The sequence below is a fragment of the Hyperolius riggenbachi genome, chromosome 2 (genome assembly GCF_040937935.1).
Source record: "Hyperolius riggenbachi isolate aHypRig1 chromosome 2, aHypRig1.pri, whole genome shotgun sequence".
NCBI classification, from domain to species: Eukaryota; Metazoa; Chordata; class Amphibia; order Anura; family Hyperoliidae; genus Hyperolius; species Hyperolius riggenbachi.
Window position 1 is genome coordinate 545,822,566 of NC_090647.1, and position 25,726 is coordinate 545,848,291.

Genomic DNA, 25,726 nt, shown 5'->3' on the forward strand with positions numbered 1-25,726 from the left:
ATATGTTAGTCAGACCTTACAAATAGTTTCATTGATAGCTGTAATTGTAATACGCTAGGAAAACATACTTATTGTATATTTATCTGTGTTACGTTCATCTATCTCGATCCTGCTATTTCCTGTCTCTCCTGTCCTGTCTTTGTGAGGCACGCCATCGCCGCAACGCATTGGCTGCCTCATTCCAGTCTGTCTGGTTTTGGACGCTTGCTGTCGCTAAGTAATCGCTAGCTAGCAAGCGTTCATTCTGTCTACCTGTCCTGATCTCCTCAGTCCTGGTTTATGCGCTCAGCGCTACTTTGCGCTGAGACGTTATTACGAAAGTGTTTGTGGCTGTTCAGATCTGCACCGGCTCTGTGCACCACAATCTCCTATTGGAGTCAGTCCTCTCCTCCACTAAACTGGGGATATCCTGATCCCTTGTGCTGGTGTGTGTACCTCCTTCACGTCAGCTTATGTGTTGTATGCTGACTGGAGATTACACCCCCAAGCTTAACATTATGGTAGCCCCATTACCAATCCCCATTGTGGGGGGGGTTCCCAGCAAAAATGACACTGTTTGTTATGGTTCCTGTTCCTTTAAGAAATTTGAGAAGCTCAATTCTGAAACAGAAAATGAGTTTTTTTCTGAATGTGCCAGGTTCCTGGCCAATCCTGAGCTCCAGGCTACTTCTGTTTCAACGTGGGCCCCCCAGCTAGTTTATGTTTTATTTAAGGGAAGATTGTTTCAGTGGGCCTACGATGTCTTGGATCATACCAATTTAAAAGAAAGACCACTGGAATTTCTAGCGTTTGTGATCCATAACTGGCTGCGCAAAACCGATTTGCCTAGCCCTTTTGATAAGCTCCTGGCAGCTTGTCAATCAGCTGCTCCTTCTACTGCCTACAAAAATAATCAGCAAGCAGATAATTGTTCTGATAACTTTTCTTCTGCTAAGGCAGCAGGGTCTAAAGCCAAACGTAAACGCTCCAAAAGAAAAGCGTTACAATCAGCGGAGTCGTTGCCCTTGGCGACTGCGCATCAGATCTGTAATGAGACTCCGCCAGTAGCAGATAATGAAATTCAGTCACCATTCAGGGGAGTCAAATGGACCTATGAAACTACTAATGAACTTTCATTGCTAGCCAGGGAAAATAAAAGTTCTTGTTTAAATGAATTATCTGAATATGATTATGAAGATATATTACAGAGTATTGAACAGATCAATTTATTCGTGCAGCAAGGGAAATTTGCATACACTACAGTTCAACACTTGCTACAGGTATTGGAGATCCTTAGGAATAAGAAATCGGCCAATCACCTGCTAAATAACCCAATGTATGTTTCTGCCACTAACACATTTGCAAACTATGATCAGCCGGAATGCTCAGCTGTTAAATATGCATGGGATCCTCCATTTGAGAAAGGAGAGATGGAAGCCCTGGTCTATGAATGGAAGAAAGATGCAAGTTCATTTTGTCAGTTTTACAGTGCAAAGAGTGAATTAGTATTGAATGCATGCATTAAGTCTGCCTATAACCTAATAAAAACCGGTGTGTGTGGGTATGACTTTGTGGCTCCATTGATCGATGTGTGGAGAATGATTCTGGACGATTTTTATGCGATTCAATCAGTTGATACCAGGGAAGACACACTGTCTAGTGGAGATTGTTCCACTTCCTCAGTTCCTGAGGACTCGCCTGCTTCAGCACCTTTGGCTGATTCAGCGAGTGATTCAGAGCTCCTTTTGTGTGAAATTGAAGTTCCTGTAATTCCACCCTGTACCATGGATAACTCAGTGTTACTTCCCAGTAAGACAGAAATTACTAATACTTCCTTAATCTTGCCATGCACAAATTTCTCAGCAGAGGACCCAGAGGTCCTGCTGACTTCTGAGTCCACCTTAGCCAGTACTCATGAGTCTTTGTTCAGTGAAACAGACACCAGAAAAATCTTGCCTGTCTCTGCAAACACTTCTGCAGAAATTACCTGTGTTAATAAAGTTCAACTCCTGTCTGATCCAGCAGATGCCAATAGATGCACTACATCAGTTTCTGAGTCCCAGCAATCCTGTCCAGAAATCTCAGAACCCCAGCATCTGAATTTTCCAATTTCACAATTGAATGGTGATTTAGATGCGCAAACATTGTGTTTTGATCTTCCTGTTTCTACACCTCACTCTAGTCTCATGAATAACTCACAGCGTCTGCTATGTGAGTCCGAAATCGCAGAATTATTACCGTGTTCAGAAAATGTTCCAGTGAACTTGCCCTGTACCATGAATTGTGCAGTAGATCTCTCCAATGAAACTCAGGTCACAGAATCATTATGCTGTCCAGCAGGTGCTTCCATGGTTTTGCCCTGCAGTGTGGACTGTTCGGTGATCCTGTCCAGTGAAGCTGTGGTCACAGAGTCTTATGCTTCACCCAGTACTTGGGATACTTCAAACCCTCTAGCAGAACAGTCTGAGGCACTGCTTACCTCAGTTGGTGTTACAGTAATATTCACTTGTCTAGCAGCTGTTTTGGAATTACAGTCTGCTCTAATAAAACTTGATGAATTTCTGCCCAGCGAAGCAGAAGCCATTGAAATCTTGTCCTCGTCAGCAAGTGTGTCAGATACCTTGCCCTGTACACAGTCTGATTTAACCAATGTTGTTGAGTCCCTCTCCAGTGTTGTAACAGCCGAGGAACTCCAGCCCTGTTCTCTGAATGTTTCAAAAGTCTTGCCCTGTAACATGGATAATTCTGACTCGCTGGAAAAAATAATAGAAATCTCAGAATTTCAGTCCGGGTTAATGAGTGTTTCTGAAACCCAGCCCTGTATCCTGGAAAATTCTGGTTCTCTGGCCGGTGTGGCAGAAGTTCCTGAGTCCCCTTCCTGTCCAGTGAGTTACTCAGTTTTGCCTAGTTCAGTGGGGATTGCTGCACTACTGACTTGTTTTGCAGCCCTTCATGAGCTCCAATCCAGTGTATTTGATGAGTCTCTGTCTAGTCCAGAAGAAGTTATGGGAACCCTGTCTAGTTCGGTGCATACATCAGAAGATTTGTCCTGTCTTGTAAATGCCCCTAAACATGATTTGTTAATAACTTTGCTGGAATCAGAGACATCTAAGTCTAATCCTGCATTTTTTAGTGACAATCCAGTAACTGTGAAGTCTAGTCATGATGATTTTTTTTTGCCCAGTCCTGGTTTCGGTCCTACCTTGACTGACTTTGAGGTTTGCAGTTCCTTGACATGCCCAGAAGTCTCTCTTGTGCCAGTGTGCCCAGATGTGCTTCGTATGCCAGAGTGCCCAAGTGTGTCTGTGTTGGCGTGCTCACACGCTTCCCTAGTGGAGACATGTTCTGAAGTTGCCGGTTGGCCTGCATGCCCGGAGATGGTTCTGGTCCCTAAAAACCCTGATCTTGATGTTTGTCCTTGTGACCCTGACTCTAGAGTTGCCCTGGGTTCCATAGGGGTTCTTGATGGTTCTCCATGTGAACCTAAGGGGCGTTCTGACCTGTGGGGATCTCTTTGGAGCTTCCAAGTGTTCTGGGAGATCTCTGAGGAAACTTGTCCTGGTACCTTGGACTGGTTCAACGGTGGGTTTTGTGTTGGTGGGGACAGTTCCGGTGGGCATTGCAAAGGCTTTGGCGTTTTTGGACAGTCCCGAGAAGGCGGTGGGTATCGCTCAGAGAGTTTCTGGGGGCTTTTCTCTGGAAGTCGTGGTTCTGATGGGTATCACACTGAGGCTTGTGGTGCTGACGGGCATGGTTCTGTAGGTTCTGGTTCTGATGGGTCCAGTCTTGTGGGGACTGATTCTGGAATTTGGTCTTGCCGGGCTGTCCCGGTCATCATGAATTATCAGTCAGATTGTTTTGTTGGGAATTTCAGTTTCAAAAAGCGTCTGGTATCCGCTTTTAAGGGGGGGGGTAATGTTATGATCATGTCTGCAGCGTTTATTGCTGGCTGCAGTGGTATTGTAATCCAAGCAGTTCTGATGTCATTACATGCATTTTCTTGCATAGTTTGGTTTGCACTTGAACTAGTTGCTGATTCCATCTGCAGTCACTCTGAAATTAATGACAGTTTGACATGCTCTTGTGTAAACAAACATTGTCTGCTGCAGTGGAGGGGCAGTCCCTTTCCTGCAGGCTGCATATCATTGTCTGCCTTTTCCTGCTATCAGCCTGTGATTAATTACCATTCACTTGTGTGGGAATCTGCAGGTCTGCTCCCATTGGATGACCTCAGTATAAAGAACTGCTTCCTGCAATGTCTCATGGGCTACCATAGTTTCAGACTCTATCTGTTACTCTGCTCGTGCCCCACCTCGTTCCTGGTCCGTGTGGACTGTGCTGACTCCTGCGAAGGTGTCAGCGAGTCCTCCTAGTTCTGCTCTTGTTCTAGAAGTGCTACTTGCTTGTCTTGTGTCATATATTGGTTCATCGCCAATATATACGCATACTTGCGCATTTTGTTATTTTCCTTGTATTTGTGTTACGTTGATATATCAGTGTCGCTGATATATACGTACACGAACTGTTTATTTCCTGTGTTCAGTTAGTCAGTTTTCCAGCACGTTTTGGCAGTTTGCGCGTACCGTGAACACCCGTGCTGAGCTAGTTATCCTGTTCCTGGTCCTGTTTGTGGATTGCGTTCATCTCTGCGAAGAGATAGCGAATCCTTCTGAGTCCTGTTCCCTGTATTACTCCAGTCTTAGTCAGAGTTCCTGCTTATGTCATATATCGGTTCATTGCCGATATATACATATGTTAGTCAGACCTTACAAATAGTTTCATTGATAGCTGTAATTGTAATACGCTAGGAAAACATACTTATTGTATATTTATCTGTGTTACGTTCATCTATCTCGATCCTGCTATTTCCTGTCTCTCCTGTCCTGTCTTTGTGAGGCACGCCATCGCCGCAACGCATTGGCTGCCTCATTCCAGTCTGTCTGGTTTTGGACGCTTGCTGTCGCTAAGTAATCGCTAGCTAGCAAGCGTTCATTCTGTCTACCTGTCCTGATCTCCTCAGTCCTGGTTTATGCGCTCAGCGCTACTTTGCGCTGAGACGTTATTACGAAAGTGTTTGTGGCTGTTCAGATCTGCACCGGCTCTGTGCACCACAATCTCCTATTGGAGTCAGTCCTCTCCTCCACTAAACTGGGGATATCCTTATCCCTTGTGCTGGTGTGTGTACCTCCTTCACGTCAGCTTATGTGTTGTATGCTGACTGTGGAGATTACACCCCCAAGCTTAACAGTTGTGTTCAGTGAACCCGCCACTGTATACCTGTACTGTTCAGTGAACCCGCCACTGCATACCTGTACTGTTCAGTGAACCCACCGCATCAGTGCGCATACCTGTGTAGTTAAGTGAACCCACCTACCTACGTGAGTGCACGCAGTGTGATATACCACTTCGTGCATACCCGATATGGACAAAACAGGTAGAGGAAGAGGTAGTGCCAGAGCCAGAGGAAGGCCACCCGGCAGGTCTGCGCGAGGTCGTGTAAATGTAATTTCGTGTGGACCTGGCCCACAGTACAGTGCTCGGAAGAAGGCACGTCCCATCACCTCCCAAGATTGTCAGGACGTGGTTGAGTATTTAGCGACACAGAACACCTCATCTTGCTCAGCCACCAGCGCTACTACTAGCACCACTTCCGCTGCATTTGACACTTCGCAAGAATTATTTAGTGTTGAAATCACTGATGCACAGCCATTGTTGTTACAGCCAGATGAATTTTCACCAGCTCATATGTCTGAGTTACGCGGCAACACTATGGATGTAACGTGTAAGGAGGATGAAGGACCTACTGATGGTGCATGTTTGGATTTTTCTGAGGCAAGCGAAGCTGGGCAGGATGATTACGATGATGACGATGATAGGGATCCTCTGTATGTTCCCAATAGAGTAGATGAAGAGGGGGACAGTTCAGAGGGGGAGTCAGAGAGTAGTAGGAGGAGAGAAGTTGCTGAAAGAAGCTGGGGCAGCTCTTCGTCAGAAACAGCTGGTGGCAGAGTCCGGCACCATGTATCGCCACCTATGTACAGCCAGCCAACTTGCCCTTCAGCATCAGCTGCTGAGGTCCCCATAGTGCCCACATCCCAGGGTGGCTCAGCGGTGTGGAAATTTTTTAATGTGTGTGCCTCAGATCGGACCAAAGCCATCTGTTCGCTCTGCCAACAAAAATTGAGCCGTGGAAAGGCCAACACTCACGTAGGGACAAGTGCCTTACGAAGGTACCTGGAGAAAAGGCACAAAAAGCAATGGGATGGCCACCTGAGCAAAAGCAGCAGCAGCACACAAAAGAAAAGTCACCCTCCTTCTCCTCTTCCTCCTTCAGGTGCATCATCTGCTTCTGCCGCTTTCTCCCTTCCACCTTCACAGGCACCCTCCTCCACTCCGCCTCTGCCCTTGAGCGCTTCCTGCTCCTCTGCCCACAGCAGCAGTCAGGTGTCCGTGAAGGAAATGTTTGAGCGGAAGAAGCCAATTTCGGCCAGTCACCTCCTTGCCCGGCGTCTGACAGCTGGCGTGGCGGAACTGTTAGCTCGCCAGCTGTTACCATACCGGCTGGTGGACTCTGAGGCCTTCCGTAAATTTGTGGCCATCAGAACACCGCAGTGGAAGATGCCAGGCCGCACTTATTTTTCGAGAAAGGCCATACCCCAACTGCACCGTGAAGTTGAGAGGCAAGTGGTGTCATCTCTTGCGAAGAGCGTTGGGTCAAGGGTCCACCTGACCACGGATGCCTGGTCTGCCAAGCACGGGCAGGGCCGCTACATTACGTACACAGCCCATTGGGTCAACCTGGTGGTGAACGATGGCAAGCAGGGCGCAGCGGACCAAATTGTGACACCTCCACGGCTTGCAGGCAGGCCTCCTGCCACCTCCTCTTCTCCTGCTACATGCTCTTCGCTGTCCTCCTCCTCCTTGGCTGAGTGGCAGTTCTCCTCTCCAGCTACACAGCCCCAGCTCCGCAGGGTCTATGCTGCATGCCAGGTACGACGGTGTCACGCCATCTTAGACATGTCTTGTCTCAAAGCGGAGAGTCACACTGGAGCAGCTCTCCTGGCTGCTCTTAAGAAACAGGTGGATGAGTGGCTGACCCCGCACCACCTGGAGATAGGCAACATGGTGTGCGACAACGGCAGCAATCTGCTTGCCGCTTTGCATATGGGGAAGCTGACACACATACCCTGCATGGCACATGTCATGAATCTAGTTGTTCAAAGATTTGTGGCAAAGTACCCTGGCTTAGCGGATGTCCTGAAGCAGGCCAGGAAGTTCTGTGGGCATTTGAGGCGGTCTTACACAGCCATGGCACGCTTTGCGGAAATTCAGCGGAAAAACAACATGCCGGTGAGACGCCTGATTTGCGATAGCCCGACTCGCTGGAATTCGACCCTGCTCATGTTCTCCCGCCTGCTAGAACAGAAGAAAGCCGTCACCCACTACCTTTACAACTACAGTAGAATGAAACAGTCTTGGAAGATGGGGATGTTCTGGCCTGACAACTGGACACTGATGAAAAATGCATGCAGGCTCATGCGGCCGTTTGAGGAGGTGACCAACCTGGTGAGCCGCAGTGAGGGCACCATCAGCGACTTAATTCCCTATGCTTACTTCTTGGAGCGTGCTGTGCGTAGAGTGGCGGATGAAGCTGCGAATGAGCGTGACCAGGAACAGTTACGGCAGGAACAGGCATGGGACCAATTTTCATCAGACCCAGCTGTTTCCTCAACACCTGCGGCAGCACAGAGGGGGAGGGGGGAGGAAGAAGAGAAGTCGTGTGCAGAAGACGAGTCAGACTCAGAGGATGATGAGCAAGGTGTTTCTTTGGGGGAGGAGGAGAAGGAGGAGGGGACGGCGGCAGGAGAACAACCGCAGCAGGCGTCGCAGGGGGCTTGTGCTGCTCAACCTTCCCGTGGTATTGTTCGCGGCTGGGGGGAGGAGGTTGACTTACGTGACGTCACTGAGGAAGAGCAAGAGGAGATGGAGGGTACTGGATCCGACTTTGTGCAGATGTCGTCTTTTATGCTGTCCTGCCTGTTGAGGGACCCCCGTATAAAAAACCTCAAGGGGAATGAGCTGTACTGGGTGGCCACACTACTAGACCCTCGGTACAGGCACAAAGTGGCGGACCTGTTACCAACTCACCTGAAGGTGGAAAGGATGCAGCACATGCAGAACTAGCTGTCAACTATGCTTTACAATGCCTTTAAGGGTGATGTGACAGCACAACGCCAGCAAGGTACCACTGCCACTAATCCTCCTCCCGTGTCCACGCAGTCAAAGACAGGACGCTCCAGTGATCTCATGGTGATGTCGGACATGCGGACGTTCTTTAGTCCAACGCCTCGCCGTAGCCCTTCCGGATCCACCCTCCACCAACGCCTGGAACGGCAGGTAGCCGACTACCTGGCCTTAAGTGTGGATGTAGACACTGCTGTGAACAGCGATAAGGAACCCTTGAACTACTGGGTGCGCAGGCTTGACCTGTGGCCAGAGCTGTCCCAATTTGCCATCCAACTTCTCTCCTGCCCTGCCGCAAGCGTCCTGTCAGAAAGGACCTTCAGCGCAGCTGGAGGCATTGTCACTGAGAAGAGAAGTCGCCTAAGTCACAAAAGTGTTAAGTACCTCACCTTTATCAAAATGAATTTGGCATGGATCCCGGAGGGCTGCTGCTAGGGATGGTCGGAATGCCAATTTCCGATTCCGCGGTAAATCCGCATTCCGTCAGGTACCGATTACCGATTCCGCCTTCCGCTACCAATTTCCGCATTCTAGTGCGGAATTTCCGCCGGAAATCGCGGAAATTCCGCCCGACTTTAACATCGATTTTCTCAAAAACTATAAGGTCTTTTTGAAAACTTTTTTTTGCATCTTGTTCAGAAGATTCTGTTTAATAAACCCTAAAAATTTGGTGTTTCTAGGACTTACGGTGGCTTTGCTATTAACTGCTAAAGTCGGCAGATTTTTACTGTAATATAAAATGCAGAAAATAGGCAGATGCAGATTTTCTGCATTTTACATTACAGTAAAAATCCACCGACTTTAATGGTTAATAACAAAGCCCCCTTAAGTCCTAGAAACACCAAATTTTCAGGGTTTATTAAACCGAATCTTGTGAACAAGATGCAAAAAAAAGTTTTCAAAAAGACCTTATAGTTTTTGAGAAAATCGATGTTAAAGTCGGGTGGAATTTCCGCGATTTCTGGCGGAAATTTCCGCGATATCCGGCGGAAATCCGCCTACGGCACTTACATTACCGATTTCCGCATTCCGATGCGGAAATGCAATTTCCGATCGGAATTTCGGAAATTGCATTTCCGCGGAATCCGAATGAGCATCCCTAGCTGCTGCCCGCCCCAAGACTAAGTCAGTCCCCGCACACACAGCATCTCTGCCTGCACGCCGTGTGACTGGCTGCCTGGCCTGCCCCAAGGAGACTAAGTCGCTCCCAGTCCCTCCACACAGCATGTCTGCCTGCAGGCCGCTTGACTACCTTCTCCGCCACCACCAACAGGGTCCGGGACTCCAGGCGGATTGCTGAATTTTTTAGGCCGCTGCTAGCAGCGGCCGCTGTAATAATTTTTCTGGTGCGTGTACATGACTGCCTAATTTTTCTAGCTGCACTGCGGGCAGCTGCAACAACAAAAGAAAAGGCATGTACATGCGCCCATTCCCCTTCGTGATCATTACCTTGCCGTGGTGAAGGGGCTTGCGTATCACAATGAAGCAATGACCGGCGCCTAGATGAGTGTCTCGGGGGGCACACAAAAGATAATAAGGTCGTTGCTTCATTGTGGTCAGACCAAATTTGATCAGCTGGACAGTCACTGTTCTGTCATTCACCTACATCAGCCAGGCGACCATATGGGCTGTAAAGCCACCAAAACCTGCACTCTCGCCATGGTGCGCACCAGTCCAGCACGGCCGTCACTACACAAACAGCTGTTTGCGCTGCGTTACACGGTGAGTTTGGTGTGTCAGTGTGAAGCAGTACCTTAATTACACTACCTGATTGATGTATACACATGCAAGATGTTTTAAAGCACTTTAGGCCTGTCATTTAGCATTCAATGTGATTTCTGCCCTTAAAACGCTGCTTTGCGTCAAATCCAGATTTTTCCCGGGGACTTTTGGCGTGTATCCCACTCCGCCATGCCCCCCTCCAGGTGTTAGACCCCTTGAAACATCTTTTCCATCACTTTTGTGGCCAGCAGAATTTTTTTTTCCAAAGTTCGCCTGCCCATTGAAGTCTAAAATCGGAGGTTCGGCCCAACTCTATTCAGTGATTAACCCCTTTACTATCACTACACTATTGTTAAGTCATTAATTAGCTTGATGTCATTTGTGTGACAGTCAGAGTGTGTGCTGCAGGCCGCTGCTATGTGTCTGTGTGTGTGCCAGCTATTAGCCTTAGCTAGCTACAGTATAGATTAGGTTAAGGATTAGGGGATAGGATTACTGTGTTATTGTGTAGTTAGTACTGCAGTCAGTGCTAGTAGTTGTTAGAGTAGTAGTACTACTGTGTTAGCCTTCTACAGAACTGCTGTGCTGTGAGCAGTGCCAGTGTGACAGTTAGTATGCACTAGTGTCTTCTCCTCTGCTGTCTGACTGTCACTTGGCACGTGTCACGTATCGGATCCGGATTTTGAAAAGGGGTATCTGAGCAGCACTGTTGCAACACTACCAGCGTTTGAGCAAAACTCATACTGTAAAACCGCAGTGAAACGCAGCTTCTTCTGCGTCCCATAGATTAACATTGCTGCATAAAATGCAGCATTTTGCGCTACGCTAACATTTCTGCGATGTGTTCACCCAGCCTGAAAGTTTGTGCTCCAGTTACAAGCTGCATATGATTTGTATTAAATTTGCATGCAAACAGAATGATTTGCACCTGATTGACCATCCTATCACTTTTGGAATGTATCCAGTACAGGTTTTATACAAGTTTTTTTAACATGTGACTTGGTGGGTGGAGTCGTTTAAGGCATGCAATTGCACATGTAGAGGGTTGGACAGGTGCTTTCGTTTGGCTTAGTATCTATTAGCTAGTTTTTGATGCTTGGCTATGAGTAGTAAGGGCTGGAACCCACTAGAGCAATTTTTTGTGTGTTTAGGGAGCGTGATAAATCGCTAGTGATTTCCCTAAACGCTCTGCCAATGTAAATGGATGGTGCAAATTCCACAGAAGCGATTGCGATTAGCAAAATCGCAAATGCAGCATTTTGTTAGCGTTTGTGCTTCAATGTAAACTATATAATCGCTGGCGTAATCGCTCATCAAAACTTGCACGGAGCGATTTTGCTAGCGTTTTAAAGTTAATGTACACTGCAACAAAATTAAAAATAATTGAAAGGACCAAATCAGACTTTAAAACGCTAATCGCTACAGAACCGCTGGCAAATTGATTACACTTTCTAAAATCGCTCCCTAAAAACGCTCATGAAATCGCTACAAACTGCTCATACAAAACGCTAGCAATTGCGATTAGCGATAGCGTTTTGTAGTGGGATCCAGGCCTCAAGCAGTATTGAGATTAAGGGCTCGTTTCCACTATCGCGAATCTGCATGCGTCCAACGCATGCAGATCCGCACATGTAATACAAGTGGATGGGCCTGTTTCCACTGTAGCGTTGTTGAGGTGCGTTTTTTTCAGCGTGAAAAAAACGCACAAAAGAGCCAACGATTTCGCCTGCGTCGGGAATCCGTGCGAATCGCCGCTAATGTATTTAATAGTAAAAACGCATGCGTTTGTTACATGCGTTTTTACCCGCGATTTTGCGTGCGATTTTGCACCTTTTGCAATTTTATTTAGCCCTGGCAGTGTCATGGTTAATTTCGCATGGCACCCTGCCATGCGAAATCGCGGGTAAAAACGCATGTGGAAACGCATCCGCATGCGTATTTACAAGCGTCGGAATGCGGCCGAAATCGCGTCGCAACAGTGGAAACAAGCCCTTAGTACTGTAGATTTGGTGCTGCTGGTGTAGTAAGTGTGTTTCATTGCCTGTATCATCCATGTTTTCATTTAAAGTGGACCTGAACTCAGAACTCCTCCCTGCTCTAAAAGATACACAACAGCATGATAACCTTTAACCACTTGCCGACTGCGCACTCATAACGCGCATCGGCAAAGTGGTAGCTGCAGGACCAGCGACGCACATCTGCGTCGCTGGCTGCAGGCTAATTAATCAGGAAACAGCCGCTCGCGCGAGCGGCTGCCTCCTGTCAATTCACGGCGGGGGGCTCCGTGAATAGCCTGCGGGCCGCCGATCGCAGGCTAAATGTAATCACAAGTGGAAATAATCCACTTTGTTTACATTTTTACAACGCTGCTATAGCAGCAGTGTTGTACCAGATCAGCGATCCCCGGCCAATCAGCGGCCGGGGATCACTGTCACATGACAGGCAGGAGCCTGTTAGAGGCTGCACAGGACAGATCCGTTCCTGTGCAGCCTCCGATCTCCGGGGCAGGGAGGGAGGAGAGGGGGAATCCTGCGGTGGAGGGGGCTTTGAGGTGCCAGCCACACGCAGGCAGGAGCGATCAGACCCCCCCAGCACATCATCCCCCTAGTGGGGAAAAAAGGGGGGCGATCTGGTCGCTGTGCCTGGTGTTTGATCTGTGCTGGGGGCTGTAGAGCCCACCCAGCACAGATCAGCGAAATCAGCGTTGTTCCTAAAGGGGGGGGGGGGGGGGGTAAAGGCTGGGTCATCAAGTGGTTAAACAAAACACATTTCTTAGTTACAGCTAATATAAATATGCAGTTTCTACTTCCTGATTCATGGAAGCAGACATATTGTTAACAAGCAGTGCTTTCAAATGGGCTTATCTGCCATTTCTGCCATGGCAGTCAGGTGACACAGGGAGATATCAAATTACAACTTGTGATTATACACAAATGAGGGGGAATTAGACAGGCTAAACTCCCTAAATACATACAGGGTGCATTTCTCTCTGTTTTCTATTTGTCCTGTGCAAGAGTTCAGACCCACTTTGAACCCAGGTTTAGAGATACCGTATTTTACTTAACCATGTGTATTCTGCCCTACGAGTGATAGGGTTAAAAAAAAGTGAACAAAGTGGTCTCTAGTTGATTGGCTGGTTGATTACCGATTTACTCTGAGGCCGTGCCTCTCTACAGCTAAGAGGAAGAGTTTTGCCTTCAAATATTGACAGGGCCGGTGCTACCATAGAGGCAAAGGTGGCAATTGCCCCAGAGCATGTAGGGGCCCCCAAAGTGCTTCCCGACATCTTAATTGATGCTCCCTGGCGCCTATGCAGTGTCTTTGGCAGAGTAGCATCTCATCTGTGCTGGTGGGCAGGTGAGACACTACACTACCAAAAACTTTGCTGGAGCCCTGGGGAACACAGTTAGGCCTGGAACCCACTGAAAACCGCAAACGCAAAACGCAACCGCTAGCGTTTTGTCTGAGCGGTTTGCAAGCGGATTCATGCGCGTTTTTGGTCGTGTTTTGCAACATTGTATTTTTTTCCCCAGCGGGTGCCTAGCGTTTTGCGTTTTTATCCTGATTGGTCCTGTGAATTATTTTTCATTTTGTTTACAGTGTGCTGAACCGCAAAACGCTAGCAAAACCGCTCAGTTTAGGTTTTGCTGAGCGTTTCTGCTAGCGTTTCAATACTTTACATTGAAGCGCTAACGCTCCCAAAATGCTGCAGGTCCTGCGTTTGCGTTTCTGAGAAACGCAAACACTCCTGTGGAAGTTGCCCCATCCATTAACATTAGCCCAGCGTTTTGGCAAACTGCTAGCGTATCGCAGTGCTGCCAAAACGCTGCCAAAAGCGCTCCTGTGGGTTCCAGCCCTTAGGATAGGAGGTGATTGGGAGGGTCCACAGCAGGTTTAGGGGCCCAGGAGGGAAATTTGGCTGCAACAAAGTACCCCTAATGCCACTTTTTGGTCAAGGGGTGTCTGGGGGGCCCCTGGGCTTATTTTGCCCTGGGGCCCCATTGTTCCTAGAACCAGCCCTGAATATTGATATATTGTTTATCACCTTGTATGCAGTACAACTATCAGAATCAGAATCAGAATCAGTTTTATTTCGCCAAGTACAGCAAGAGCCATAATCGGAATTATTTGTGGTACACATGGCATAGACAGATACAACAGCACATACAATTTGAAATGCAGTAATCAGATATACAGAGGAGGCAGCGACGGGGACCAGCTGTCGACCCGGCAATTATGAGTGCAGGCCGGACTGGGGAAAGTCAGAGTTCAGTGACCGAACGGCCTGGGGAAAGAAGGTGTTCTTCCGCCTGGTGGTTTTGGATGGTATAGTCCTGAAGCGGCGGCCCAACGGGAGGAGCCTGAAGTAGTGGCTGCCAGGGTGAGAGGGGTCACGGGAGATCATGGTGGCCCTCTTACTCAATCTAGCGGAGTGGAGGAGATCAAGAGGTGGAAGAGGAGACCCGATGATTCTCTCTGCATCAGCTATGACCCTCTGCAGTTTATGTTTATCACTGGCCGATGCACCCGCGTACCAAACAATGACTGAGGAGCAGAGGATGGATTCTATGGTGGCGGTATAGAAGCTGGCCAGCAGCTCCCGTGGCATGCCAAATCTCTTCAGTTGGCGCAGGAAGAACAGCCTCTGTTGGGATTTCTTTTGAATTTTAGTGGTGTTCTGCCCCCATTTCTATATGTGCCTGTCTGCATGGGAAACCACTTGATGTGGAGTTTGTTCTCTTTAACAGCAAATTTGTGCTTTGGCCCTCCTGAACTAGCAGCATTTTACAATCTGATTCCAATCGCAAAATGCTGGGTACTCTACAAACTGATGGAAGCTTGTCAGGTTGAGGCCCCTTTTGTGCTTGCCTTACGAGTTCATTGTGTCACCCTGTCTTACTGTAGGTAATGCAGCGACCACACAAGGTAACGAGGCCTAGCACACTTACCGCGTTACGCCGGAAATTCCTAACTGGCTGCCGAACTGCTGCAAAAACAACAGTGTTACCGTGGCAATGCAGCAGCATGCAGGGGCGTTGATAGCCCCAAAGATCAGTGGCACGTGCCCCAGATCTATTCTGGGGTGCCCAGAATGTCCCCCAGGCAGCTGTGGTGCCTCAATGGTGGCATGCTGGGAGCAGTGGTGCATCAATTGGGGGTATGCTGGGTGCTGTGATGCCTTTATGGGGTCATGCAGGGATATGCTGTTTTTCTATAGAAGAATGCTGGGAGTTGTGGTGCCTCAAAGGGAGTGCTATGGGGGAACATTCAGATACCTGGAGGCAGAAAGCCAGACCAGCCAGCACAGAAGCCAGGTAAGGGCTGGTGCACACCAAGAGTGGTTCTGAGTGTTTTAAAAACCTTTTGCGGGCTGAAAAGCGATTGGCTAATGACAGTGAATGGGATGGTGCACAACAGAGCGGTTCATTTTTTCCCCCAAACGTAAACTCGGGTCCTGCAGAATTTTTGCTGATTTCGGAGGTGTTTCTACCTCAATGTTAAGTATAGGAAAGTGTAAAACCGCTCTGAAAAGCGCTAGATCAGAGCGGTTTTCCAAGCGTTTTTGTTACAGAAGCTGGTCAGCTATACTGTAACAAAATATAACATTTGCTACACAAAAAAAACGCACCAAACAATGCTAGGCAGGTTTTAAAACTTTCTAAAAATGCCTAGAATTGCTCTGAAAAACCTCTTCAAAAACCGCTAGCGTTTGCGGATCCACTAGCGGTTTTTGGTGTGCACTGGGCCTTTCTGCCTAGTTATGTTTAAGTGTCACTCAGGGCCGGCCCGCTCATGAGGCGGGGTGAAACATTTGCCTCAGGCGGCAAACTTCAAAGGGCGGCACCCGCCCGGGGGGGGCCGGCCGCCGAGCCGGAGGGGTAGTGGGCAGGTCGGGGGTATTGTGCCTAGCGGTGGGGAGGGGGGTCGGACCCCCCCCTCCCTCGCCTGGGTCCCCCGATCTGCGCTCCCCTCCAGCCTGTAATTAGTAAGCTGCTGCCAGATCGTAAGAGGCACGGGCGGGGAGGACTCACCTTTTCCGTGTTCCAGCGAGCGCTCCACTGACGTTACTTCCTGCATCGCCGCCCACTGTATTGTAAGTGGACGGCGATGCAGGAAGTGACGTCAATGGAGCGCACGATGGAACGCGGAAAAGGCGAGTCCTCCCCGCCCGTGCCTCTTACGATCTGACAGCAGCTTACTAATTACAGGCTGGAGGGGAGCGCAGATCGGGGGACCCAGACGAGGGAGGGGGGGGTCCGACCCCCCTCCCCACCGCTAGGCGCAATACCCCGACCTGCCCGCTACCCCTCCGGCTCGGCGGCCGCCCCCCCCCCCCCCGGACAGGGGGGGGAGGGGGCGGCGGCAGCAGCTCTGCCACATTTGCCTCAGGCGGCAAAAAGTGACGGGCCGGCCCTGGTGACACTGCCTATTTATGTGATATTTATTTATGGTATTAATGCCGAGGTGGGCTTCATCCAACATTTTGCTGGGCAGACCTACTTACACCACTGTAAGGTTCATGTAAATTTGGCTCCACCCATGACCACACCCACATTCTGGTGCATGGCCACACCCATTTCCCAGCTGGAGTGCCAATACCATCTTAGTATCTGCATCTAATTGACCATCGCTAGTAGCAACTGTAAAATCTTATGCTGTTGCTAGTGGCAACAGAAAACTTTTCAATTTATTTAATATGTATTTTTAAGGTCTGTACAGATATAAATTAATAGGAGGGAGTGGCTGTTTAGTGACTGATTTTATGCTCTTGCTGCTGTGGGAAACAACCAATATTTTTGTATTTTTAATATTTATATAGCGCCGACAACTTCCGCAGCGCTGTACAGAATCTATCGATTGATAGATGGCTGAAATCGACCAGTGTATATGGGCCCCTAAAAGAGACACTGAAGCGGAAAAAAAAAATATGATATAGTGAATTGGTTGTGTACTATGAATAATTACTAGAAGATTAGCAGCAAAGTAAATATTCTCATATTTTTATTTTCAGGTATATAGTGTTTTTTCTAACATTGCATCATGCTATAATATGTGCAGATTACACAACACTCAGCATTCAAAATGATTCTTTCAGAGCAGTCTGTGAACTAATGACCTCTCCTCTGGCAGAGAAAAAGTAAATAGTTCAGGAACAGTTGAGATAATAAAAGTCAGAAAACAGCCCTCTCCACGACTAACTTAGTCGGAGAGCTTAATGGCTTTTTTGCATAGAGATAACAACTGGAGTTTCTTAACTCATCCTGTACTGGAAACAATTAGACTGATGGATCTGATCTTAATGTTTTATTTCTTAGCTGTACTACACATACAAATCATAATATATTTTTTTTTCGCTTCAGTGTCTCTTTAAGCACTTGTGATTTGAAAAGCTCTTGCTAATGTAATGCTATGAGTGTGATCTCACTTGAGCGATGTGATTTTATAAAAATCACCCATAGCACTGGATTAGCAAGAGCTTTTCAATTCACTAGCGCTGAAAGGACAACTGATGTGAGATGGATAAGGAGGCCCCCATGTTTATTTCCTTATAAGCAGTACCAGTTGCCTGGCTGTCCTCTGCTTTTAATGCTTTTAAACAGCCTCCTCTGACTGCAGTCTGACTGAATTTGCTGCTTGCTTGTTGCAGGTATTCATTCAGACACTACTGCAGCCACAGAGATTAGCAGGGCTGCCAGGCAACTGGTATTATTTAAAAGGAAATATGGCAGCCTCCATATTCCCCTCACTTAAAAAGCTCTTGCGGTGTGAACCAGGCCAAACATTTTGCTGAGAAAAACTTTTATTAACCTGCATTTTTTTCGAAGGTTACATACAGGTTTTAAAATTGTGAATTCTAAAATCTTTTCTGTTTTCATTTATTTTTCACACACAGCAAAAAGAACCTAACATTGCTGGACACTTCAGGACATCACAGCGCAGTATGTCAAAGCAACCAGCACACCAATAATGGAGTAATAAGAACAGTTTACCATTATTGCAAATGTAGAACTGTGTTTAAGGTGATGGGTCACCGACCTCAATCCAAACAATGCTGGTTTTGCTCAGGCCTGTTCACACCAGATGGTTACAAGAGTATGCAGAGGCCCATCGTGTTTGATACTCCATCCAACTTCCAAACATGTACAGACAGGAATAGTCTGAAGGTGCTCCACAGGCTTTAAACTTTCGTCTGATTTATCAGAGCATGGACACATACATGTTACGGGTCACCAGACCCTTCCTCAAGTGGAAGGTTCTGGTGACCCATAACATGTATGTGTCCATGTTCTAATAAATCAGACGAACGTTTGAAGCCTGTGGAGTGTCTTTTTCAGACTATTGGATGCATTGATGTAGCAGGAGTGGTGGACCTGCTGGAAAAGTGCATCGGCTTACTGCCTAATCCAGGTGAGCACTTCTGAGGACCAGGGCGAATATTGAATGTACAGACAGGAAGCCTACTGAGATGAGGACCACCAACCCTTCCACCAGAGAACATCTGGCTTCCAAACATGTGCAGACAGGAAGCCTACTGAGATGAGGACCACCAACCCTTCCACCAGAGAACATCTGGCTTCCAAACATGTGCAGACAGGAAGCCTACTGAGATGAGGACCACCAACCCATCCACCATAGAACATCTGGCTTCCAAACATGTACAGACAGGAAGCCTACTGAATGAGATGAGGACCACCAACCCTTCCACCATAGAACACATACACACACTCCACATCTTATGGCCTACAGCCATTGGGGCAAGAAGGACAGTTTGTATTTAGACAAGTATTTACAGCCTGTATAGAATTATTGACTTTCACTCTCAGGAACGCGGCAGCTTTGCAGTTTGCTCGACCTTTGTTCTCAAAAGTCTGCAATAATGATGGCAGAAAACAAGTGTGAAAAGATATTCAGACATGTGGAACTTTCTGGAAGAGATAGAGGGGAATGGTTAAACGTCAGGACATGATGGGCTGTGATTTCAGCTATTTGAGGAAAAACTTGTCTCTGAGAATAAGGTCTAAACTTGAAGAAAAAAAAAAAAAAAACACTATAAAAAAAATGTAAAAGGTGCATTATGGGAGCAAATATCTGGACAGGATACATGACGTTCCTGTTATCGGAGACTGTTACCTCATCAGGATGATGTCACCTCCCTCTTGTTTGCCAAGCCTCCCTCACCTTTATGCCTGTGCACACAGAAAACACTCAAAACATGCCTGGACTTGCTTTATCATGAACAAAATGACAATGTAAAATAGTGACTGCCTGTTTTGAACATCATCCAATGTGTGGTGTGCGATAAAGTCACAAAAATACCCCGACAGATTTTTATACAGTGAAACTAATCAAACAGTACTTAAGAAGTGAAATATGCACCGCTTCTCGGTGAAACACAAAAAGGAAGGACGCCCCATTAGGACTAAATGTTAAACACCATTGCCCACAGCATAAAGAACTGGAAAATTTGTCAGAGGAATCTGGGAAAGAAAGGAGGACGTTTGAATAAAAGTTTATGAAAATGTTTCACACTCAAAGACTTGAACAGAAAACCTGGGTGTCACGATTGTGGAATTATTCCCATGGTCAGCGCACAGGATGCGCGCTGACACTGCAGAAATCCTCCACAAGCGTATAATCTGAGAGAACCCAGCTGCGGTGCAATGCACCTGTAGAGGGGAATTCCTGCCGGCAGATGGAGCTGTGGAGAACAGAGGAACCTCTGTACTGCCACAGACGCCAGATAGGAATTGTACGTGCTGAAGCAATGCAGGGCAAGATAGCCCTTAAAGAGAGAGAGCACAGAGACAGAATATATGTATATCTACCAATCTAGTCGCCGCCCGGCGACGGTCGACACACAACAGCGAAAACCAAAGTGTGAACGCAATCGTAAGAGTGGTGATTGCCAACAGTGACGCAAGACAGAGTAAAGGTTTAAACACAGGAGCAGAGCGAAAAGCACAGCATATCATACAATGAGAATGACAACGAAAATAAATGCAATACCTAAACGCGGTCACCGTGCGTTAGGCGCAACAACGATAAGCCCGTTTACGGCGCGGTCTCTGCACGATAAGCGCAACAGAGACCAGCACGCCACCCTGACTAACGAACACAAATGAACAAATAACCGGAACGCTTGCTAAACGGCTGCCTTACCGCAGACAACCGCAAGCGTTTGCTCCAGACAGACAGACGAACGGAAAACAGGAATAGGTCAGATAAGATCCACCGCTCATCTGCCAGAGCGAGTGCGATCCGGGTTCAGGGACAGGCAGGATCCACTGCTCTTTTCCACCAGAGCAAGTGTGATCCAAGTACAGAAACAGAGTTAGCAGGATCCACTGCTCTTTTCCACCAGAGCAAGTGTGATCCAAGTACAGAAACAGAACTAGCAGGATCCACTGCTCTTTTCCACCAGAGCAAGTGTGATCCGAGTACAGGAATAGGTCTAGCAGGATCCACTGCTCTTTCCACCAGAGCGAGTGCGATCCACACGGCAAGACAGACAGAAGGAGTAACCAGTAGCAACCGTAGCTACGGTAAAACTTCAAGACATTGGCCTCAATTCACTAAGCTTATCTCCTGTCTTTATTAACTCTTCTAGAGTTGTTACCATGATAAGGCATGTAGTATTCAGGAAACATTTTACCTCAGGCAAACCTAAAGTTAACTCTTCTGTCTTTAAGTTAACTCTTTAATCCTTAAAATAACTCCAGAGTTAAAGACAGGCTGTTCATTAACTGCGTGTGAAAATAACTACAGGAGGTAACTTAACTACAGAAGAGGTAACGCAAGGAATGAAGAGATAAGATAGCTCTTACTGTGTGGAGGTAAGTTTTCTCTTGCCTTATTAGAGCCTAAGCGCTTTGAGTCCTATGGGAGAAAAGCGCTATAGAAATGTTATTGTATTGTATTGTATTGTATTGTATTATTATTGTATTATCTCCAGCATGATCTTAGTGAATTGAGGCCATTGACTAGAGAGATCCACTGCCACTACCGCTAGGGCAAGTGGTACTGGAAAAAACGATTCACTATCGCCAACCGCTGGCGACAGTGCAATCGCAAGGACAAGACAGGCAATACAGATAATACAACCTGACTGCACTAGAAGGATTGCCTAGTGCAGTCCCCAGGAATTACTCTAACATAATCTTAGCAAACAACAGCAAGGCTGACACTATAGGAGTGTTTGCATGAACAAACATTCATGACCAGCAAAGGATTGTGGGAGCACATGGTATTTATACTGCAAGCCTTCAAAGGAGGCAGCTAGGCAATTTGCATGACAAGTGTATGCAAATTCCTCAGCAGCAGAGCAGGTCTGAAACTTGCAAAGTGAAGACAGGTCTCTTTTCCAGAGACCTGCAGCCCACAGACTTAAAGGGAACCTTAACTGTGGCCCCAAAAAAAATTCACTTACCTGGGGCTTTCCCAAGCCTCCTGCAGCCGTCCTGTGCCCGCGCTGGTCCTTCGGTGCCCTCCGGTCTCCCTCCGTGGCTAAGTTTCGTTTTCGGTCGACTGCCAGTCGTCCTCCAACAAAGCGTTCTTCCGCATTCCCCGTCGTAAAGAGCTGTAAAGTCTTGCGGACGCGCTTTACGGCTCTTTACGACGGGGAATGCGGAAGAGGACGCTTTGCTGGAGGATGACTGGCAGTCAGCCGAAAACGAAACTTAGCCGCGGAGGGAGACCCAAGGGCACCGAAGGACCGGCGCGGGCACAGGACGGCTGCAGGAGGCTTGGGTAAGCCCCAGGTAAGTGAATTTTTTTTGGGGCCCACAGTTAAGGTTCCCTTTAAGGAATGGTCAAACAGCTGTCTGCCTGTGCAGACAGCTGAGCGGATCCTTACACTGGGTTCATGGTGTAGTATAAATCTTAACACCATTTGGCCTTTGTCCTGACAGACTAAAGCTGCGTACACACCTCTTGATTTGTCGCCCATCAGGGAACAGGACCCGATCCTCTTGGGCGACATAGCTGGGCCGGCTTGTTGAGATAACAGCCGATAACTCATTATGTTGTTGGGGAAGGAGGGACGAAGCGTGCCTGAGTGACATCATATGGCGTTTGGGGGAGTAGTGCCTTCAAAGCGATTGGCCATCTGAGAGAGTACATTCCCCTCTCCCTCCCCCCATCATCCCGGGCGGATCGCTTGCATGGTAGGCTTTCATGTACATTAGCCTGATTAGTGGCTGCTGTTATCTGGCAGGGAGCTGATTGATTGTGTTTACCTGTATCAAATGCTGCCAGGGTTCAACAGATCTAAGGACTGATGAGCTCTTTTACATTTCAAAGGAGGTAAGATTGTGTGACTTGGCATCAAACTGAATAAACCTTCAGCATCATATATAATTCTCTGTGTTACATTCACTTTTGTACGGTTCTGATCAGGCAGTGAATTCATGGCAACATTTGTGTGGATAGCAAGAAAGGGCTATATCTCAGGGTTGTGCTGCAGTGAAAGCACTACTGCCCCCTATCTCTCCATTGCAAAAATAATTGCATAGGGGTGCATACACACATCCAGTTTTGTTTGTCTTATCACTGTTCATTTTACAGCCTCCATGTAGTATGAGGGACAACAGATTTTTGAATACTATGAACAGATTATGGAGGAAACCTCTCTCTCACTACATGGAAGTGGTAAAATTGGCCAATCAAAATGGGATGAGACTATCAGGCTTAAATTGTACCAGAGATGGGGGACCCCCATTAAAATATGCATACCTGGGGCTTCCTCCCCTGCGGCCTGATTGCTCCCATGGCATCATCTTCTCCCTCTCCGTTCCACCGGAACTGTAAGTCGGGGCATGCGAAGTCTGCCCAGATGTGCTCCCCTGTCTCACTCAGATTGCATTCTGCGTCAGCACATGCACAGTACTACTGCGCAGGCACAGAACGCTCCAGGCCACGTGAACGTGGCGGGAGTGCGCTCGTGGCCAGGCCACACATGCGCAAAGGGCTGTATTTACCATAAGGCACTGTAGGCACGTGCCTACAGGCGCCTGATGATGGAAAGGCGGGCCACTCCTTCCCTGAGTGCCTCCCTCCCTCATTCCCTAAGCAGAGTACCGAGCAGAGCGTGAATGCAAGGTTATTCACCCAGCTCTCGGCATTCCACTGATGAGATCTCCCTTTAGTTGGGGGCACCTCCAGCTATTTAAAACTGAGGTTACCTCTGGCTACCTATTTCTAAGGGAAACCTGTATGATGGGCAAGGGAAGTAAGGTAGAAGAAGTGACAGCTCAGCCAGCCAGAACACCTGCAGTGCAGTTCAGCTGTGTTTGTAGGTTCATGGATGGCGAAGTCTGGGGTGCCAGGACATCTCTGCCTATAGGTTCCCAGTGAAGTAAATCCGGGCCTGCATGCGCAGTTGTCCCTGGACGGGAGGACTTTCCGGGGCCAATTGCAGAAGAACGGAGAGGGAGAAGAGGACGCCGCGGGAGCGATTAGGCCAAAGGGGGTTTAGGAAGCCCAGGTATGTATATTTATTTATAATCCCCCACCTTAGATGTAAGTAATCTGTAGCAGAGGTTTAATAATCCTAGGTCAAGACCTAAAACAATGAGGGAAATGAACAATTTAAAGAGAACACGAGGTGGGTATTTTCACACAGAGACATGTCCTATGTGTCTTGCTATTGCTGCCTCTAGGCGTCTCCCTCCCCTCCCCCCTGTAAGAAGTGCCAGGCTAGCGACAATCTCCTTGTCGCTAGCCTTCTACTTACCTTTGGCATGTCATTCAATCCACGCTCCCCTGTCTCTGTCCCCGCTGCTGCTTGCCTCCGTGAGCTTCCTTCAGTCGGAAGCTAAGCCGCGCCCCAGGAAGCACCTCCCAGGTCACGGCTTAGCTTCCGCTTGGAGGAAGCTGATGGAGGTGGGCAGCAGCGAGGAAGCGCTGACTGAATGACAGGCTGCATGTAAATAGAACGCTAGCGACAAGCAGATTGTCGCTAGCTTGGTGCTTTTTACAGGGGGGGCACAGCAGACCTGGGGGGGGGGGTGGCAATAGCGAGACCCAGAAGCATGACCTTGTGCAAAGGACATGCCTTTGTGTGCTAAAGATCAAAAATACCCACCTCGGGTTCTCTCTAAGTGGAACTGCATTCAAAATTTCCCCTTTGCTCCAATACATGATTGCTATTATTTAAAGTTTTAAGAGCAAACTTAAAATAATGAAAAAAATGTGGACTTGGGAGTTTCTCTAAGCAGCTGTCATCACTACCTGAGAGCTTGGTTGGGCCACATCCAGTCCCCACCCTTCCTAATCGTCCTCTTGAGCATATATCTAATTCTAGATAATCCGCTGACACAGCTGCCTGGCATTGGCTCCACACTTCTTATGGCAACATTTCATGACCAATGATGGTGTAGGAAGAAAGTCCCTGCAACTTTCCAAAGCTTTGAGGAAATTCCCACATGTAGAATGAAGATGCAACATAGAGACCAGCATGGCACAGGCAGGAGAGTGCATCCACACTGCACCAGCGATGAGTCCTTATGACTACCACCAAGTCATTAGCTGACCAATGAGAGGACTCCATGGAACATGGGCAGGTAGGAATAGGCTATGACAGTATTAACAGCATACTATTCATCATGATATTGGTGATGATATTGTAACGAGTATGCCTTAAGCCTCACGCACAGGCTAAATAAATGACAAATTTTGCCATATTGGACGACAGTCGTTTGGCTACATTTTTGCACACAACGACAAGCGACACTGAGCCTTTTGACTGATCTGTCAGGGGGGTCAACTCAGATGACTGTTGAGCAGATATTGTGTGGTGGTAGACCACTGTATAAAAATTGTCATTTGCACTACATTGGGCTGTATTCACAATACATGTGTGCGGTAACACAAAAAGTTAAAGGAGAAATTACAGACAGTAGTAATTACTGTTTTTTGTTCTTTTTTTTTGTTTTGTTTTTGTTTCCAAATTCACAAAAACATTTTTTGAGTGTGAATAAAAGTCGGTAAAAAGTGCAGGAATAGTGAAAAGAGTCGGTAAATGGTCATTAAAAATGTGGAAGTAGGCCTGGTGCACACCGAAAACCGCTAGCAGATCCACAAAATGCTAGCAGATTTTGAAACGCTTTTTCTTCTTTTTCTGTAGCGTTTCAGCTAGCGTTTTGCGGTTTTGTGTAGCGGTTTTGGTGTCGTAGATTTAACATATTGTTACAGTAAGCTGTTACTGAACAGCTACTGTAACAAAAAACGCCTGGCAAACCGCTCTGAAGTGCCGTTTTTCAGAGCGGTTTGCGTTTTTCCTATACTTAACATTGAGGCAGAAACGCATCCGCAATCCAAAATCTGCAGCAGCCCGGGAGTATGCGTTTCTGCAAAACGCCTCCCGCTCTGGTGTGCACCAGCCCATTGAAATACATTACCCAAGCGTATCCGCAGCCGCAAGCGGATCGCAAACCGCAGCCGAAACGCTCTGGTGTGCACTAGGCCGTAGTGTGGAAAAAATAGTTTTGCAGGGAAAATGTTTCTGAATTCCAGCAAACACAGCTCAAAATGTTCCATACTACATGTAATTTAATGCGCAGTGAAAAATATCACCAGGTACTTACAGGTGAATAAAAAAAATTTAATTAAGGATTTAAAAATGCACTCTTTTCACAATTAGCGATCGCGATTAGCATGCATAGCACAGCTAATCGCGATCGCTCCCAAAACACTGCAGTGTCCAGTGATTTTTTTTTTCCACGGTAATCGTCGTTTTGTGGTTTTAGGTGTGAATGGGGCCTTAGTCCATAAAATAAGGATT

General features: G+C 47.5%; 1 protein-coding gene and 1 long non-coding RNA gene across 3 annotated transcripts in view; one reads left to right on the forward strand and one right to left on the reverse strand.

Moving 5' to 3' along the window:
- Nucleotides 1–18,111, forward strand: part of LOC137547329 (uncharacterized) — a 235,422-nt gene extending 217,311 nt beyond the window's left edge. For both annotated transcript variants that reach the window (XR_011026564.1, XR_011026563.1), the window contains one exon: nt 17,840–18,111. This is a non-coding gene — a long non-coding RNA (uncharacterized lncRNA). The remainder of the gene's footprint in view (nt 1–17,839) is intronic.
- Nucleotides 1–25,726, reverse strand: part of LOC137547328 (T-lymphocyte activation antigen CD86-like) — a 246,585-nt gene that overhangs the window by 200,611 nt on the left and 20,248 nt on the right. The gene's annotated exons all lie outside the window — the stretch shown is intronic.